Source organism: Podarcis vaucheri (assembly GCF_965113315.1).
Source record: "Podarcis vaucheri genome assembly, chromosome: 6".
Classification (NCBI taxonomy): Eukaryota; Metazoa; Chordata; class Lepidosauria; order Squamata; family Lacertidae; genus Podarcis; species Podarcis vaucheri.
This window is the reverse complement of record NC_138764.1, coordinates 45,897,892-45,909,763: the sequence shown is the minus strand read 5'-3', so window position 1 is coordinate 45,909,763 and position 11,872 is coordinate 45,897,892. Positions and strand designations below refer to the sequence as shown.

The window sequence follows — 11,872 nt, the reverse complement described above, 5'->3', positions numbered from 1 at the left end:
GGCTATGTATGCAAATATCTCCTTCATAGTAATGACTGGTGAATCTCATGTGCCCAGGAACATTATGTGCACATTGGAGCTCCTGCACTCATACAAGTTCCCTACATTGAGTCATGGTATATTCAGCTTTTAATAAGATGCGTATTTTGCAGAGGTGTTGCCTTTCACCCATAAATGTAAAATTTGTAGAGAGTAAGAATAAATACCCTAGGCTTTATATTTATTCTATAAAAGAATGAAACCCTTGTGGGGTGGTATCTACTCTAACAAGGGATTTCACTTTTTCCTGGCAATCGGCTTTCATGCCTTCCCATCACTTCTCACTTACCCCTTTCTGAGCTTTGCATTTCCTCCAACTCCCCCCCCCCACATGCACACACAAATGATTTGCAGCTTGAATACATTTTATTAATCGGGCAAACCTGCTGCATTTGCATGCTCTACACTGAGCACAGAATTTGGCCGACTTGGCCTAGCAGGCAGAGAGCCGTACACCTCAGGCAGAGCAGAGTGGTGGGACTTCTGTTAACTGGCTATTTTAATCAGTATCTGGGTGGCTTCCAGATTCTAACATTGGCACAGCTTGGCCGGGATGGCCTAATTTTCACTGTATTAATATGCTCTTCTTGGGTAGGAAATTGCCAGCCGCTGGAGAGCCTAAACAAATGCCACAGAAATAAATGCTAATGCTTCAAGCACAAGGAATGCTCATGGGCTTCAGTAACCTAGGTGCAAAGCTTGAATAATGGTTTAAAACAACCCTCCTTTTGTTACAAAATACTGACAGAGGTCAGTTTCATTTTATTGCTGCTTCCAGTCAGGGGCATCTCTCTCTCTTTCACACAAACACACAGGCTCAAATTGCAGTGGCCCAGTCATATGAGCTATAAACCAGGAACTTCCTCAACATTTAGTGCTGTGGTGATGAAGGGGCCTGGCACTGAATTTTTACCTCTGCCCTGTCAGGTAGCTTCCTTCAAGCTCCAGCCCCTGCAGCAAACAGAAATACAGTACTTCGGTTTTCAGTTGCTGTTCATTGGGAGCTGCTTCCTTTTGAACTACAGAACGGAACTGGGCCTTTAATACGCTACAGCCCAACCTTCTTGCTGCTTCATATGAGTACAATTCCTATTTTTATTAATACAAATAGCTGCAGAGTTATAGTGGGCTGAAGAATGCACTCTCAAGGAAAAGATAAAGATCAGATATGGTTTCATATCAAACATACAGCAAAACTCTATGTAACACATTAGAAACCTGGGCGGTTTCATCTTGCTGTACCTCAAACAGGATCAACTCAGTTCCAGTTCCCCCAGTTCCTGGCAAAAGAGGATAGCGGAGGAATGCCTTCCCTCCTGTCCTGCATTGTCTCAAGGTAAGTAATACGCTCTACTTCATCCTTCCCTGCAAATGAGGGGAAATAGCTAAACGTGCCCCTCTCTCCTTTATTCTCCAGCAGAAATGTGTTTGCAGCAGTGACTTTCGTGTTGGTGAAAGAGGAACACCACCTCTGCTGAATACAGTAAAAGATGATCAAATATCTCTAAAGCTTGGAAAGAGTCCGTACTGGGATACTTTCCTCCATCTGGCCAAATCTATTCCTGGGTCAGTTCCGCAGCGCTGGCGTGCTGAACTATTAAAAGCGCCTCAAGTGATTGGCTGGGAGGCACAGGGCCTTCTTGGCACGACAGGGGAAGTCCAGCAGGCCCTTTCCAGGACCCCCTGAGGCCAGGGGCAAGGGTACCTGGCTGCTGCCCCCTTCTGCATGGGCCTGGTCAAAAGCCCTAGCTATTCACCTCCACCTGCCTCTCAGGGGGAATGCAACCAAACCAAACTTCCCCTCAACCAGGCTCTCACCCTGCTTGAAGGCCACAGGCCTGTCTCACACAGTGCCTGGCCTACGCTTCTATAGCCCGACTGAAAACACAGGCCATCCCTGCGTCTCCATGGGGCCAACCCAGCCACAGTTGATCCCACCCCACGGCAGAACCTGCTGTTATAGTAAGGCAGGCCCTGGCCAAACCCCAGCCCCACAGCTGCAGTCACTCAGGCAGCAGTTAGACCCCCAACCTCCACTACAAAGAGCAGAAAACTCTATTAGGCTACAAAGAGACATGTTGTATCTTAAGGGAAACATGTATATGGGTTTTCAAAAATTGCAAGCTGGAAATGCGGAGAACCGAAGGTAAGAGGGGCAGGGGAGGTAAAAGACTGAAATTGGCAGGTTTGCTTGTCCCTGCTTTTGCTGTTTCCTTTTTCTTTTTAGTTGTTTTTATTAAAGAAGGTTCATAATTAACAAGGGTACATGCAGTTTTCAATTCATAGAGGCCTTTCTACAGGTCAGTTTCATTCGCTGTGAGGACACTGCTGTCATAGAGATTGTGAGGTTGGCGGAAGCGGGGGGAGAAGGGGCAGGTAGTGACTTTTCATTTTTGTGTGGAGCTTTTGTGTCGGCGCTGCCAGGATAGGTTTTTATTTATCTGTTTGTTTTTGTTGGTGGTGCGAGAGGTTGGAAAGCCCAGAGTTGGTTGCATTTAGTTGATTGCAGTGATTTTGTTTGTGTGTGAGAGAGAGGGTGGGTAGAGGTCAGATTAGCCATCTTGAGTTGTAGGGGGTTGTGGGGGTTTATGTTGTTGTAATAAAGGGGAACCATGCTGAGGTGAAGGCATCCTCTTTTGGGTTTGTTCCTGTTTGGTAGTAATATGGCTGTCCATTTAGGGGCCATGGAGTCTTCTGCTACATCACTAATGTTTACTGGGATATCTCGTATTTTATTTCTCTCTCTCCCACCCACATTTTTTGCCAATGGTTAGTTCTGGAAACTTGGGAGGGGAAACTTCTCCCTTTGTAAGGAAACTGGCTATATGTATATATGCTGCATATACACTACAATAACAAAGAAACGCCAGCTATTACATCTGATCCTTGACTTAGAAGTTAGCACTTTTTCCGCAACTTGCCGTGATGCAGCTTCAGTAGGTACAGAAACCTGCCTTGAAGGACTATGGTTTGCAGTTGCAGCATTATTCCCAAACCCCAGGGAACTATGCTGCATTTCCAGGAATGAGGTTTTGGTTCCTAGCTGTTAGGGCCTAACACCAGCAGGCAAAGTGTTCTGCCAGACTTCAAGGAAAGTTGAAGTCCCACTTCCAGGGGTCAATTAATGGAAATTTAAAAAACAAAACAAAACAAAACAGACATTCACATTTTAAAGCCTAAAATGGCTCAATCACTGCATGAGAAATGACTGATCCCAAAATTTTTCATCATAGAGTAACGGTAGCAGCATTGAGATTCAAATCTCTATCCCGGCTATAAATCCTTTAACAGAATGCCTACAGAAAAGTTTCCAGTACAGAATGTCTCATTGTCTTCCCAGCCCAGAGAGTGTTTATGATGTTTATGTTTATCCTGTGTAAGAAATGAGACTTACTCCTTCCTGCCTGAACAATACCATCCATAGCTGTTGGGGAAAGAGAGAGAGGGAGCGAGAGAGAGCCATCTCAACTAATTTTCGCTATTTCATTTTTAATCTGGCTGGCAGGTCTCTTCCACTGATGCAGAGACTGTTGGATCCATGATGTTGTTGATAACAAAGCCCTGGGTTGGGACACTAGTCATGGTTTTAAGCTCAGGTGCCAGGTCATCCTCTGGGCATGATTATTTTCTGACAAAAGCCTCTTTTAACACATTCAGCCTGATTACACAAGGGCTAAATATGCCCCCAAGGTCCCCTGCATCTGCTCCCCACTCCTGACCTTCTCATATTGAATGGGTTGGTCTGAAGAAGGTTGCTAAGTATGTTCACTTAGAAACCTCATCACTATCAGAAACCCTGATAACACAGTATCCCATTTTTCCTTTTGTCTTCAAATCTTGTCTGCCTGGTTTCGAACAATGCATCAGTCATCTTTAGACCACTCTTATCCACACAAACAAAACTTCACCTTCCATCCTCACAGCCTTTTGTCATGGACATCAAAAAGCACCAACCTGGAGGAGTATCCTAATCCAAGAGCAGGAACCATCTGGTCAAGAGTTTTCTGTAATCCACTCTTGTAATGAAGGTCAAGAGGTTCAACTGGACTCCCTCAGTGTCAATCTTCTCATCACAGATAGGTAGCCGTGTTGGTCTGCCATAGTCAAAATAAAAAAATTCCTTCCAGTAGCACCTTAAAGACCAACTAAGTTAGTTCTTGGTATGAGCTTTCGTGTGCATGCACACTTCTTCAGATACACTGAAACAGAAGTTGCCAGATCCTTCTATATAGTGAGAATACCCCTCCCCACCTTCTCACTATATAGAAGGATCTGGCAACTTCTGTTTCAGTGTATCTGAAGAAGTGTGCATGCACACGAAAGCTCATACCAAGAACTAACTTAGTTGGTCTTTAAGGTGCTACTGGAAGGAATTTTTTTAATCTTCTCATCAGTTATGCTTCTGGAATATGTTTAGAAACCTTCCAGCACTGAAACAGCAGCCTCCCCTACCCCCAACCCCTTTGCATGGTGATAGCCTGAATACATAAGGGGAAAACATAAGATTTGTTTTCTGGAGCCAATTCAAGACTCCTGTTACAGTCTCTGCACAGTCTCCGCAACTCTGTTGGTTCAGTACAGTAATCTAGTCTGGTAGCTCTCAGACATGCTTTTCCTACTGATGCAGCTCTACTGGTGGAACAGTGGAGCAAATATCCTTTGCATGGTTCTTGCTTTCTTGCTGCATGGTTCTTGCTTTCTTGAGTCCTGAGTCCATTCATAGCCAGAGAACGGCTGGGAAAGAAGCAGGAGATAGTGTGCAAACAAGAAATTTCAATTCCCTAGTATATTTTAACTCCTTGAAAATTAACAAATAAAGACATTACAAGGTCCCTTGTTTGAGCTAAATATGTTTAGTTTTGGAGATATATAACCTTCAGGATTTTGCATCACCTTTCAAACTTATTAATACTGCAGAGACAGCCTGAAGAATTCTCTTGGATGTCGTGGGTATGAGAAAGAAAATACCAGCCTTTTAAATTCATGTTATTAGCTTATTGGGCTATTTAATCTCTTCCTTAAAGTGTAAAATGTTTCTAGGGACATGGGAAGAAAGGGAATGGAAAAGCATTATTAAGGGAGTAGGTTAGTCTAATGCCTTTTATCTGCCAGAGACAAGCCAGTACTGGAGATATTTATTGGTTCAGTACTTCGGCAACATGGTATTAATTGCCTCTGAGTGTTTTGATAGGTAGTTAGCACAAGGGTATTAATGAAAATAGCACCACTTCATTTTAAAATTAACTACTTGGCCATTCAGCAACATGAGCTGATAAATTATGGCAATAAATTTGAAATGGAGATTTATGTAATCATAACTCAAATTCTGCTCAGTAGGCACACTAAGATGAGGCTGCATGATAACTTCAGTGCAATCTTCCTTCTCACTTACTTAGAACAAAAGCCATATTTTTAAGGATTCCTTCACACTAGGCTTCTCCCTAAGCACTCGCCCTTCTCTTCCCAGCTCCCCTTTGCTTTAGCCAGTTGCTACCCCCAAGACAAACTTGGCTGCAATTATGCTTTGGCGTAATTGCAAATATGGACCCTATAGTCCATATTCTCTATTTTGCATTTTGTCATATATTTTTAGGAAGCGTTGAATCTTGTTAATTTAGGTCTCTGTCCTTTTCTAACTTTTCCAGTCTAAAGTTATTCACATTCCCCCACCCCAGTTTGTAATAATAATAATAATAATAATAATAATAATAATAATAATATAATATCATGCAAATTTCTCATACTTGTCAGCAATTTTTCCCACTGTGCACATTTGCTGCAGAGCAGTTATCCCCAACAGAATGTCTTGATGCTAACTATTCTTCTAACTCTAACCCCAACTCTGATAAGAACCAAGGTGGCCAGCTAGGGAAGGGGACAGGAATCCTGCACCTTTAACAGTTGTGTAGAAGTGGGGCTTTCAGCAGGCTTAACTCCACACAGGCATAAAGTCAAAGCAGCTGTTTACTCACAACTTAGACAGGTACTAACTATACATGTCATCGTACTCCTGTGAAAAAAGATGGGAGGGGGTGAGAGTTAAATATAGAACACCCTAAAGTTAGGGCCTAAACCTTCAAAGTAGGGATATTTGTTTCATTGCACAGAAGTCACGCTAGCCAAGCCTTTAAAGGCCTTCATGAATAAGTTCCCTTAATCAGCCTTTTTTTTCTGACCAGTGATTCATCTCCGGAAAGAAATGAATGACAGCTAACAGCCTTAGGCAGCAACAAAATTGAAAAAGTGGCCCTATAAATGTATTTCTTATTATAGCACCTGCCCACATATTGCATTATTGTGACCTATTGGAAAGAAAGGTACTCTTTCAGTGACCCTGTTACGTGGGGCTTAATCCACCTAATGTTTTCCCGCTTGTTGCAGAAATGCAAGTCAAGCTGACATGCTAGCTAACAGACAAGGTGCAGGACTTTTTGCAGGGATGCATTCTTACCGCACGTTACAGTAAACTAGTGTGAGCTATGAACTGCCAGATAATGAATAGTGGCCGTATTTGCAAAAAGTCCATGTGGATTCGTCCCTGCTCCTCCAACAAACTAGTATTTCTAGAGGACAGATGAAATTTAAGACAGAAGTAGCCAATGTGCTCTCTCCAAATGTCATGCATGGAAGGGCGGGGGGAAGAGAAAGAAGCTGATGATAATCCTAAACACACTTACTGGGGGGGAAGTCCCATTGAAACAGAATAAACATGCATCAGGTTGCCCTGACAGTGACAGGTACTAGTCACTGCTACTTTAGGAAACTCAGGAAACTCATAATGTAAGTAAGCAGCATTATGTTCAAATTGGCTACATTCATACATGCTTGGCTTTCTCTTCTTGGTTAGATAAGCCTTATTCTGTAAATATTTGAATTGGAATGAAGTTGCATCTGGGGACTAAGTTAACTTTGGGGGCACTATACAATATGTATCCCTTGGTTTCTCTTACTTCATAATTTAGGGAACATCTCATGTACAAACCTAGGCAGGTTCTATAATTTCCATGTGACAAGAAGTGAGATTACATGTAAACATAATACTAATAATAATAATAGGGACACAGGTGGCGCTATGGTGTAAACCACTGAGTCTCTTGGGCTTGCTGATTGGAAGGTCAGCGGTTCGAATCCCCGTGACAGAGTGAGCTCCTGTTGCTCTGTCCCAGCTCCTGCCAACCTAGCAGTTAGAAAGCATGCCAGTGCAAGTAGATAAATAGGTACCGCTGCCGCGGGATGGTAAACGGCGTTTCCGTGCACTCTGTCACTCGTCACGGTCCTCTGTGCACCAATAGCAGTTTAGTCATGCTGGCCACATGACCTGGAAAGCTGTCTGTGGACAAACGTCAGCTCCCTTGGCTTGAAAGTGAGATGAGCACCACAACCCCATAGTCACCTTTGACTGGACTTAACCATCCAGGAGTCCTTTACCTTTTACCTTTGACTACCACTACTCATTTATTCTTGCAAGAGGCCAGAGTGGCTTACAACAATAAAAAGATCCAACGCTAAAAACAAAAGTAACACCTCACTACGTAATAAAATACAATTAAAATGCACAATGATAGACGACAATGTGAATGTGACTGCATGCACTATGTCCTGAATTATTATTATTATTATTATTATTATTATTATTATTATTATTATTTATACCCCGCCCATCTGGCTGAGATTCCCCAGCCACTCTGGGCGGCTCCCAATCAAAGGCCTGCAAAAGCAGTTATGCTTCCAGATGTCACCTAAATGTGAACAAAGTGGTGATAAATAGATCTCTACAGGAAAGAAATTCCATTGTTGGTGTCCCGCCACAGAGAAGGTGATAGCTCCATGATAGCTTCATGTGATAGCTCCAAGAACTGTACTCACCAGGGATGATTTGCGTGGCGAGTTCCCGCGCCCCCCAAGTGGAAATAAAGAGACATGACACAATTATTAAGGTTAATGAGCTAAATAAGGCCACAACTTTATTGGTTACAGGTGATGAGCGGTATTGGCTTAGGCATTGGTCCTAACCGACTATATCCGACTTCAGCCTATCCGCTTGAAGTCCGGGAAGGGTTAACCACCAGTAGGAGGAGTCCTGCTGATGCACATCAACTAGGAACTCCCCCGGGGTCACCACTCGGGGGCGTGCCTTAGGCCCTCACCTCCATAGGTTTCGGACAGGGCCACGCCCCCCGGAATCCTTTATTGAACTACCCTTCAATATGCAGGGCAGGTGATGGTGCTTCCTCCCCTCTTCCAACTATAGAACAATACCAATGCCTAACTGCCAATACCAGGAAAGTTGTGACGATTTGCTATGAGGTAGGCAAAAACCAAGTAGCTGGTGCCAATTTACCAAGTGGAAAAATTCCTACCAGGCCCCTCAATGGCAACCAACCAAGGTCCATAGCAGGGTCAAGGAACGAAAACCTTATAGGGCGGGAGGGTGGGAAAAGCAGGAGGGGAAAGAGGGAAATCCCCGGCCGCATCCTTCCTTAAGTAGGGCAGGCCACGCCCCCGGCTGGCTGGGGGGTGACGCGGCCGGGAATCCCCCCAATCACGCAGGGCTGGGCTCCAGCCACCCCGCGCGTGGTGGGGTCGTGAAGCCCGCAACTCCACCTCCTTCAAGGGCGGAAGTGGCTCTCTGTAGACTTTGGAGAGACTCCATAAATTTTACCTAATTTGTTAGTCTCTTTTCTGTACCCCAGTCTCACCTGATGACTCCTCAGCTGGTGGATGCTTACAATGCAGAGCATTGACCCGTACATATTGTGTTAAAATGAAAATGAAATTCACTTAAAAAAACTTTTATTTTATTAATTTGGATTTACATATTTTATTATGTCATTCCTAATAAGTTCACAAATCCATGTGATTTGTGTTTTGAAATTATCGTTTTGAATAGAGTGTGTGTATTCTTTTGAAATCCCCGCGGCAGGGTGAGCTCCCGTCTTCCGGTCCCAGCTCCTGCCCACCTAGCAGTTCGAAAGCACCCCTAAGTGCAAGTACAGTGGTGCCTCGCAAGACGAAATGTGGTGTGGTGGTTAAGAGTGGCAGTCATGTAATCTGGGAAAACCGGGTTCGTGTCTCCGCTCCTCCACATGCAGCTGCTGGGTGACCTTGGGCCAGTCACACTTCTGTGAAGTCTCTCAGCCCCACTCACCTCACAGAGTGTTTGTTGTGGGGGAGGAAGGGAAAGGAGAATGTTAGCCGCTTTGAGACTCCTGAAGGGGAGTGAAAGGCGGGATATCAAATCCAAACTCTTCTTCTTCTTCTTCTTCTTGCGAAGCACGGTCAAGTCGCAACTGTACCTCTTCAAGCGGTTTTAAGAAAAAGGAAACAGACTTGCAAGACGTTTTCGTCTTGTGAAGCAAGCCCATAGGGAAATTCGTCTTGCGAAGCAACTCAAAAAACGAAAAACTCTTTCGTCTTGCGAGTTTTTTGTCTTCCGAGGCATTCGTCTTGCGAGGTACCACTGTAGATAAATAGGTACCGCTTTATAGCGGGAAGGTAAACAGTGTTTCCGTGTGCTGCGCTGGCTCGCCAGATGCAGCTTTGTCACGCTGGCCACATGACCCGGAAGTATCTCCGGACAGCGCTGGCCCCTGGCCTCTTAAGTGAGATGGGCGCACAACCCTAGAGTCTGGCAAGACTGGCCCGTACGGGCAGGGGTACCTTATTCTTTTGAAAAGGCAATAACAATTTATGTACACACACACACACACACACACACAGGTTGGAAAAACAAAAACACAAACAATAGGGCTGGTCATTCCTTTAGATACTTGAGTACTAAAGAGTTTTGTATGCTAGTACCATCACCTTAAACATCACCTTAAACTGGAGCTGTGCTTTCAGGTTCAGTGTATCATGAACCTGTACCTTACTGTTGCAGATAGCAAGCAGGTAGTGGCATTCTGCGCTGGCTGCAGCTTCTGGAGCATCTTCACAGACAATCCCACATAGAGCACATTGCAGTACTCCAGCCAGGAAGCCGTCAGAGAATGGGTTACTGTAGCTAGGTTATCTTGGTCCAAAATTGGCTATACGTGTCAAATGAACTGGAGCTGGGCATAGGCCTTCTGTGTCACTGAGTCAACTTGGGCCTCCTGTTAAGGTTTGAATACCCTCCCTGTTGCCCCACCCAAACTTGGTGAGCAAAAAGTTCTAGCAGAATAAAGACAGCTACCTGTCTGGCGGGGATTTCTTCTTGCCAAGAATAGTTCCCTTGGCTTTGTTCAGCAGTGTGAAGATGCAAAAAGCCAGAGAATATCAGGAGCATCTGGGCTTTTGTACTATAGCAAATTGCTGTTGCAATTATCTGGCAATCTGGGTTTTTAGGTTTTGAAACTGTTTCAACTGTAATTGGAGAAATCCTAAATTACAAATGGACAAATAATCACAGGAATCGTCTTCATCCACTTTCCAAAACAACAGAGCTCTGAAGAAAATATCAAATAAGTAGAAGCCCCTGACAACAGTCAAGCCAATTTGGTACTCTCTTAACTTTTCACACTTTACAAAGTCAAATAATCAAAAGGTGAAAGCAGAAGGTAAACTGGGAGGGAGAATCAATCACAGTTCACCATTATTTATTTTCTTTGTGTGTATATTTAATTAAAATGGTTAAATTCCAATAGTAATATTCTTAATGCATAATTAAACCAAGAAGGGAAGCTTCCCAAGGCCAGTAGCCAGGGACCTCTCTCCCATGTACTCCTTTTTCTCACAGGAGAAAAAAGGGGGCTTGAATAACAATGAGAGATGTGATCTTGCTGAGTGGCACAAAGAGCTACAGAACTCAGTGTAAATAATTCACCATTTCATTCAATATTGTGTTCGATTTCATCTGCCCAGCTGCCAATCTGGTTTTGATAAACTCTAGGTATCCTTAGCCTTAAGTGTGCTTACTGTACATTAAAAGAGATTGGTTTGGGGTAGATTTGCATGTCAGCTATACGGGGGGAAATGATATGAAGTATTTTCAATAGGCAGCCTTGATTTGTGTGATCCTCACCCCCCCCCCCACACACACCCCAGATGCTAAATATGGTGTTCCTGGGAAGGGGGGGGGTTCTCTTTCAAAAAATGGCATATTTTGGTTACTGAATGAAGTATACGAGAGTTTTATGTGAAAGTCAGCTAAATATTGTATTTATTTATAAACATGACAAATTTAATAGGGTAGGACCTGTATTTGAATTATTGATTGTGAAATATGTAAGCACAGAGTAACCATCCATCAGTATATGCAGGAGGGCTGAGGACAGATTTATGATGTTTGAGTTTTTCTGCTTTAGCTGGCACTTGGTGTTTCTATTAATTATAGCTCCGTGCATTAGTTTCTGCAGAACTTGTTACAAATGCTTATAAAAGATGTCTCTATCATAGCATTTAAATATTGTTTGTGCAACTGAAACATGTTTTCTATGGAGGATTAATACACTGCTTGATTTAGGGAGCAAATTAAACTTGGTGGTGTAATTTACAATGGACAAAAGCTTTCTCTGCAAGGTGTCAATGTTCATTTGGATGTGAGTAATACCATCCTGATGCCAGTGATCAGTATCATCATTGCTACATACTTGGCACTGAAAAAAAATTGAACCAAGGAAAACTGATTCTCAGTTCTGCAGCCCAAGTCATTTATGGCAATTTACATATGCAGTGGTTCTGTTCCTGTTTAATTATGAAGATGGGTAAATAGGTATGCAGGACAGTAAAAGGATGACCCTTGGAAAGGTTTCCCTCTGGTTTCTGAGAGATCCATAGGGTTACAAGCCTATTTTCACAGCTTTTTGGACTATAAACCTGCTATTTAAAAGGATGAAGCAGAGGCTATGAAGAT

At 43.4% G+C, this 11,872-nt stretch overlaps 1 long non-coding RNA gene across 1 annotated transcript; it reads left to right on the top strand.

Annotated features, from left to right (window-relative positions):
• The first annotated feature begins 398 nt into the window (after window positions 1-398).
• On the top strand, window positions 399-1,542 carry LOC309535587. The gene is made up of 2 exons (XR_014221306.1): window positions 399-1,375; window positions 1,460-1,542. It is a non-coding gene; the product is annotated as an uncharacterized lncRNA (long non-coding RNA).
• Window positions 1,543-11,872: the final 10,330 nt, after the last annotated feature.